The sequence below is a fragment of the Borostomias antarcticus genome, assembly GCF_949987555.1.
Source record: "Borostomias antarcticus genome assembly, chromosome: 6".
NCBI lineage: Eukaryota > Metazoa > Chordata > Actinopteri > Stomiiformes > Stomiidae > Borostomias > Borostomias antarcticus.
In genome coordinates this window covers 27,050,099-27,057,598 of record NC_140239.1, presented here as the reverse complement: position 1 = coordinate 27,057,598, position 7,500 = coordinate 27,050,099, and the positions used below count along the sequence as shown (strand labels likewise).

General features: G+C 48.5%; 1 protein-coding gene across 1 annotated transcript in view; it reads left to right on the top strand.

Annotated features, from left to right (window-relative positions):
- Positions 1–7,500, top strand: part of pak5 (p21 protein (Cdc42/Rac)-activated kinase 5) — a gene marked incomplete at both ends in the record, with an annotated part of 43,408 nt that overhangs the window by 14,429 nt on the left and 21,479 nt on the right. The window lies entirely within an intron of this gene.

The window sequence follows — 7,500 nt, the reverse complement described above, 5'->3', positions numbered from 1 at the left end:
TCAGTCAGTCAGTCAGTCAGCCAGCCAGCCAGTCAGTCAGTCAGTCAGTCAGTCAGTCAGTCAGTCAGCCCCTGGCATGTGACAGAGGAGGAAACACGATCGCTGACTAGCCGGGGGTGGGCCGGGGGTGGGGGAAGGGGCGGAGGGGGGGGGGTCTGGGGGAAGGGTGGAAGGCTTGCTCAGCGGGGCCGGTCGGGGCAGGGCTGGGACCGGGGCAGCCGGACAGAGTGAGCTATGGCGGGGGGGCGAGGAGGATCACCGGAGAGCCGTCCAGAGACAGAGACCAGAAGGGGGCCGAGGGCGGCACGGCCGTGGGCGGCGGAACAGGGGCCGGAACGGGGGCTGGCGCAGCCGGCCGGCTCCGAGCCGAGGGTCCGGGGTCAGCCTGAGACCCCCGCAGCCCTGGAGAGCCAGACAGAGAGGATCCACAAGCGCTTACAGGTGCGGTGGGGGTCCGCCGCTGAAACAAGGGGGCTTTTTAAAGCTACAGTGGGCGCCAGGCTGCTGGTTCGTTGGTGATTTACAGTAGGTGTGCGTGTTTCTCCTGTCTCTTCAGAAGAGGAGGGAGTTTCCACTGTCAGCGACCTGGCTGTATTTACAGTAAACGGGGTGAGAGTGTTTAGTCAATTTGAAGGGGGTCAGAAATATGAAACTACACTGTATGCGCGTGCTTTTCGTCTATGAGGGTTATATAATACGTAGCACTTCTGCTAACACTCCACATGGTGTGTTGACATGTTCAGGCGATTGGAGGGTCATGTAATTGTGCGTGTTCAAGCGCTCTTTGCGGAACCTTCCAGCAACTCTAACCGTTGAGCTGACCCATGTCCGTGAGGAGAAATCAAACTTGCTCCGTAAGTATGACAGAGGTTATTTTAAGTTTGCCATTGAGCATGCCTGTGTGCACGTTCAGTATGCTAGCAGGTGGAGATAGTGTTTCTAGTTCAACAGGGTCACCCGCCCACTGGTCCAGGGGCTGAAGTTATTTATCTTGACCCTGATTGAACGGGGATGTGTCGAATTATAGATCTTGACATGTCACAGAGGACTGAGTCTACAAGATATTTGATCGCTGGAAGTGTTATTGGAACTGGAGACTGTCCAGGGTGACTTCTCAGAAGTATAATGAATGGGTGTCTGTGGGGCTCCGGTTTAGTTGAAGCCTACAGACACAAACAGTCTCAGAGTGTGTCTGTACTGCGTCTGTACATTCGGGCCGTTCTCAAGGTTTCCCGTAGAGAGCGACGTTGACACTTCTGTTTAATGTGACAGAGCTAGGGTGGCTGTAATCGAGGAGTGATCGTTATTGTGGACATGACTCAGCTTGTGAACGGTGTCTCTTAGGAGAATAAGCTGTTGATTGATAGGGCTGTGGTCGTGACGCAAGCAGATGCACGCGCGCGCGCACACACACACACACACGCACACACACACACACACACACACACACACGGTCACGCACACGCAAACGCTCCAGACAGAGAGAGCATCTGTATTTCTTGGCAGCCAGTGCAGCTGAAGTGGATAGCATTGATTTAAGCCTCTCTCTCTCTCTCTCTCTCTCTCTCTCTCTCTCTCCGTCCTCCCCCTCCTCTTCTGCTCTCTCACTCCGCGCTCTCTCGTTCCTGTCTTTCACAGACACACTCTCTAAATCACGACTCTGGGAGTGTTCAGAGTCACAGTCTGGTCACGGGCCGGACTGGACGCTCAGCGACGCGTCCTGACCCTGGCCAGCCCAGCCCACACCTCCCTGACCCTGGCCAGCCCACACCTACCTGACCATGGCCAGACCAGCCCACACCTCCCTGACCCTGGCCAGCCCAGCCCACACCTCCCTGACCCTCCCTGGTGTTCTACCTTCCGCTCACTGAGCCGGTTTGAAGGGCAGGACTTTTTGGTGACTTTTCTGTGATAATCTTTAAAGGAGATCACAGAAGAATGGACACGGATGTTTTGGCCAATGTCCTTTGAAGTTCGGACGTACAAGACAAACATAGGCTAGTTCAAGAGGAATCGAATTTCAGAGATAGTCAAGATCTCAACAAGTATTTGTCTCATAAAAACAGTATTAATGGATATATAGATATAAAATTATCATAATTATAATAATTGTTCAATATTATTATTAGTAGTAGTAGTAGTAGTAGCATTGTTGTTATTATTATTATTATTTGTCTAGTGCTTTTCAAGCATGAATTGCACAAGACAACTCATAACAAGAACAGAATCATATGTGATATGTGATATGATAGAATAAGGATAACAGAGAGATACAACATACAATATATACAAAATACAATATAATAAGGAATACAGAATGGATAATAGTAACAACACTGCACACATAAAAGAGAATCAAACATGAAGAAAGAAAAGACTGCATGACTAATATTATTTACATTAAACCTTATCAAAAGCAAGTTTATAGAAATAGGTTTTCAACAGACATTTGAAAGACCACACTGTTTTACTGTGAGAGGATTGATCTTTTTCTTGAAAGGACTCTTAACTCTTAAGTATGACTGAACTAATTTCTTCACATGAGGCTCAGAACTAAGATCTGGATTGAATATAACACCCATGTTTCTAGATAGCCTAGCTTTCGCATTAGATATGAGGGAACCCAAACAGATTGTATTTGTTTTGCGCCTAGAATGAATAGGACTATCTCTCATTTGTCAGAATTAAGCTGTAAAAAGTTATGAGCCATCCAAGAGTTAATGTCGTGCAAGCAGAATGATTGAAGACTGGCTGTTAACATATCTTTACATGACATATCGTTTTTGCCAGACTTGTCTCCTCAAGTGTCCTGTCAGCTGTTGCTAGGCATGGCTGTAACCGTGGTTGTAATTGTGACTCGGCACTTTGACCTCGTGGGATCTGTGTGGGATGTCTTCGGCTGGGTCTACACTTCCATCTTGTGGCTAGTAGGAGCACTGCTGATCTAGTGCTTATAAACCATATCCCACTGTAGCCTAGGCCTGCTACTCAGTATGAATTTTCCACCGCTGAAACACTGTCTGTCTCTCTATCTGTTCCATATCCCTGATGCAGAACAGTGTTTTAAGAATCGATTTTTATCAAACTAAGCCGTTTTTCAAGAATGCATATTGTTACACTGCGTGCCATAGATAGACTGACGCCTGCCCATGTTCCTCTGCACACTCTTGTCGGGGGGACACCATGTGGCTCAAAAAGGTATTGCAGAACCACGAGGCAGCTCTGTGGCCTAGTGGTAGAGGCCTCTGTGGCCTTGTGGGTTCAATCCCCGGCCGGGTCATACCAAAGACTATCAAAATGGGACCAGTTGCCTCCCTTCTTGGCACTCAGCATCAAGGGTTGTAATTGGGGGGTTAGATCACCAAATGATTCTCGAGCGCGGCACCGCTGCTGCTCACCGCTCCCCCAGGGGATGATAAATCAGTGGGACTTTAATGAGGCATAACATTAACCTCTCTAGTCTAAACTATTGATTGTTGTTTGATTTGGTGTTTCATTCACTATGTATCTTGTCATAAATAGTATTTCTCTCTCTTTGGTCCCGTTGAGACGAGATAAATTTTCATTGATAATGTTTCTGTTCAAAATGTACAAATTAATCTGTTAGAAACGTGAAAGACAGAGCGCTAGATAGAGGTAGAGGTAGGCAGAAAAAGAGTGTGAGACAGAGAGGAAGAGAGTGAGTGAGGGAGGGAGAGAAAGAAAGAATAAAAGATTGAGAGCGTGCGTGAGCGAGGGAGAGGGAGAGGCCCAAATCTGTGACAGGTCTGAGATTAACGAGTAATTAATCTGGGGAGGGCTCCTGTCTGTCTCTGCTGTGAGAGGGAGGAGATAACACCAGAGAGCCCTAATTGATCTCCTCGTCTACTCTCATCACATCTCCGCTCTGCTCTCTCTCTCTTTCTCTCTGCTATCGCTCTCTTTCTCTCTTCTATCTCTCCCCCTCTCTCGGCTCTCTCTCTCTCCTCTCTCTCTCTCTCTCTGCTATCGCTCTCTCTTTCTCTCTTCTCTCTCCCCCTCTCTCTCCTCTCTCTCTCTCTCTTCTCTTCTTTCAGGGGGCCGAAGGATCAGAAAGTTTCACCGACATTGATAAGCCCCGGCTTAGTCTTTGTGCTGCTGACACACGAGCGGCCATTTTCAGCAACATCGCGGCATACCAGAATATTTTTCAGGATTGCGTTCATGACGTTAGACGTCAATCAGCGCCTGATTGTAAAGCAAAACAGGCAGGCGAAGCATACTTATTAAGACCACGTGTTTGTGTCCTATCGTAATGCGGTTGTTTGCGAACATTCTCCTGGACACATCACCGTCCGAGAGACACAACAACAATGGACAGTCTTTTCCCTTTTCAAATGAGCAAACTGGAAAGTCTGGACCGTCCGGCTCCGTGCAGGCACACACACACACACACACACACACACACTCACACACACACACACACACACACACACACACACACACACACACACACACACACACAGCCATTTTGATGAACAACCAGTGTTGCGTAAGAGTGTGAGGGAGGGAGGCCATCTTCTCAAAGAGGAGGGTCATGTCAGTGCCGATGCATGACCTAATTCATGACTGAACGTGTCATCATAGGCGTTCTGTGGGTTCTGAGTGATTGGATTGGTGGAAACTAAACCCTGAAGAGAACCCATTTGAGATTTGAATGTTCATATCACTGCCCCCCCCCCCCCCCCCGTCTATACATACTGGTCTAGGACGCTGTCGCCTGTGTTCTAGAAGCATTTACTGATTCTAGATCATCGGTGGCTCTATGTGGAGAATATTGAGGTTCTAATGGTATTGCCTCTCCTCATCCCTTCCTCATCCCTTCCTCCTGCTCCCCCTCCTCCACCCCCTCCTTCCTCCACATTGCCCGCTGTGCTGATCTAAGGTAATTTTTCCCAGTTAGCTCAGCTGACCTATCCGATCCAACTAAATCTCTGCCCATGGTCAACTCCAAGCTCTCATGAGGAGTTGTGACATAATGATGGTCGCAAGTCAAGAAGGTCAAGTGTTGTTGATAAACATCTCAGTCCGGTTCCCCCCCGCTAGTACTACAGAGCAGAAATTCAAAGATTTTGATCTTTTGTGCGCATTTTAATATCATCTGTCACTTAAACAATGCAAGGTTTTGCTGCATACAGTAGTACCACCTACCTATTACTATACCTAGGAAAGGCCAGCAGAGGGCAGCAGAACCTAAGCTAGAACTAGCTCATTAGACGAGACAGAAGCCTCAACAGAGCCTGTACCACTAGAAATGTTCGCCCACCCCTCTGGGATCAGCTGTGTGTACAGTAGATCAGCAGTGTGTACAGTAGATAAGTCTATTCTCAGTATTGGAATCGTAGACGGGAGTTATCTGATCCTAGTTCTGCATTTTCAGCTAACATGCATTTGAAGCCGAACACAGAGTCGACTACATTAGGGAACGGTATCTACTCTTGACTTTAGAGTCAGTTGGTTCCCTAAAAGAGACACAGACTCGCATAATGTGTACCGAGGAGGGGGGTTGGTGGGGGGGTGGGATTCTCTATCTGTCTGTGTCTCTCTAGAATCTCCAATAAAAGTGTACAGCGCAGAGGAGAAGCGGCTGTAATTACCTCTTAATAGCTGACTTTGTATCCAGTCCAGGGGTGCGTTCTAGAAGAGGGAGAGTGGTGAGTGTTTTATTTGTGCCCGGTCTCAAGGGCCCTCTGGCGTTATCTAGGTCGGAGACTATGGACTGGATCTATGCTGATGGTCCACTGATACTGTACTGCGCTACGGTGAACGTGTCGATGTGTGTACTGTATGTGTGAGTGTGTGTGTGTACTGTATGTGTGTGTGAGTGTGTGTGTACTGTATGTGTGTGTGTGTGTGTGTGTACTGTATATGTGTGTGAGTGTGTGTGAGTGTGTGTGTACTGTATGTGTGTGTGAGTGTGTGTGTGTGTACTGTATGTGTATGACGAAAAGTAGCTAGCTCACCGACCAAAGACTCTCTGACAGACATTCAATTAGAGGAGAGAGAGAGAGAGAGATGGTGTTGGGGGGAGAGAAGGAAGGGAGAGAGAGAGAGAGAGAGGTGTAGGGGGGGAGAAAGAGAAAAGAGGGAAACAGACTGCAGACCTTCTATCCTTTCTATCAAAAACACTTGAAGGCGCTCGATCTTTAACCAGCCGTATCTCCGTATCTCCACCGGAACGACCTCCCGGACTCACACCTGTCCAGGTTCAAGGGCGGGGCCACTCGACACTCATCACTCCCAGGCCCCTGCGGTCGATCGACACGGTCACGGCTCTTCTCTGTCCTGGCCTCGCAGTGGTGGAATGAGCTGCCCACTGACGTCAGGACAGCAGAGTCCCTGTCCATCTTTCGCCGCAGGCTCAAAACTCGCCTCTTCAAGAAGTACTACAATGATCCTCCTTCTTAAGCATCTAATGTATTGTATTTATATTTTGCTATTCTTGCACTTTGGCTTTAGCAATAGATTATGCTCTTAGTCACTTGTTTGGAAAGGAGATGCACTGGCGAGTAGTAGTACACTGACTACCTACATTGAATACAGTTATTGTAAGTCGCTCTGGATAAAAGCGTCTGCTAAATGATTGTAATGTAATGTAATTAGGGTAGAGAGGGGTGAGACTTTTCAGTTTCGGGGAGCAGTGGACTGTGTGATTGTTAAGACTTTGAAACTAATTTCAAGATGCCCTCTGAGTCACAACACAAACACATCAAACCGTGTGAGAATACCGTAAAACAGCATGGTTCTGATGCTACTCTCACTGATGGGTCGTGTGTGTGTGGGAGTGTTTGTGTGTACATGTGTGTGTGTGTGTGTAGGGGCAGTGGCAGTAGGTGTGTGTTTGGTGCGGCATGTGTGTGTGTGTGTGTGTGTGTGGGCGTGGTGTGTGACTAAGGAGACATGAGGGGAGGCGGAGAGACGCGTCTGTGTCAGCGTGTGTACGTACACGACATCACGACATGACACATCACGTGTCATCAGCGCTGCGGTTATCATCCACTCAACCTCCAGTCCTACACAGACCAGGGGGGGGGAGGAGCTTACATCACACCGGCTTTAAAATCACCGCACTCGTTACCTGTCAGTTTTAGGATCGGTTAAAAAACGGACCGACTATTCCCAGCGTCTTCCCAGCTGGAGGTAGTGGAATTCCATTGTTACAGTAGTGACTACAGAGTCCTAGAGGCTCCTGGGAGTTGTAGTGTCCCCAGCAAGACCACCGAGGCGTAGGCAGGCTGTAAACCAGGGTTGGAGGAGTCACTGGAAGGGCAAGCTCATTAATTATCCTCCCTCCCTCCTCCCTCCCTCCCTTCATTACCAGCAAGGTTAATCCCCCCTTATCTCTCCGCGGGCCACATTTTTCATCCCTCCATCCCTCCCTCTCTTCCTCCATCATTCCCCCCGCCATCACTGTCCTCCCTCTCTCTCTCTCTCTATCTCTCCCATTCTGTCTCCCTCCCCCCTCCTCTCCTCTGTCGTCTT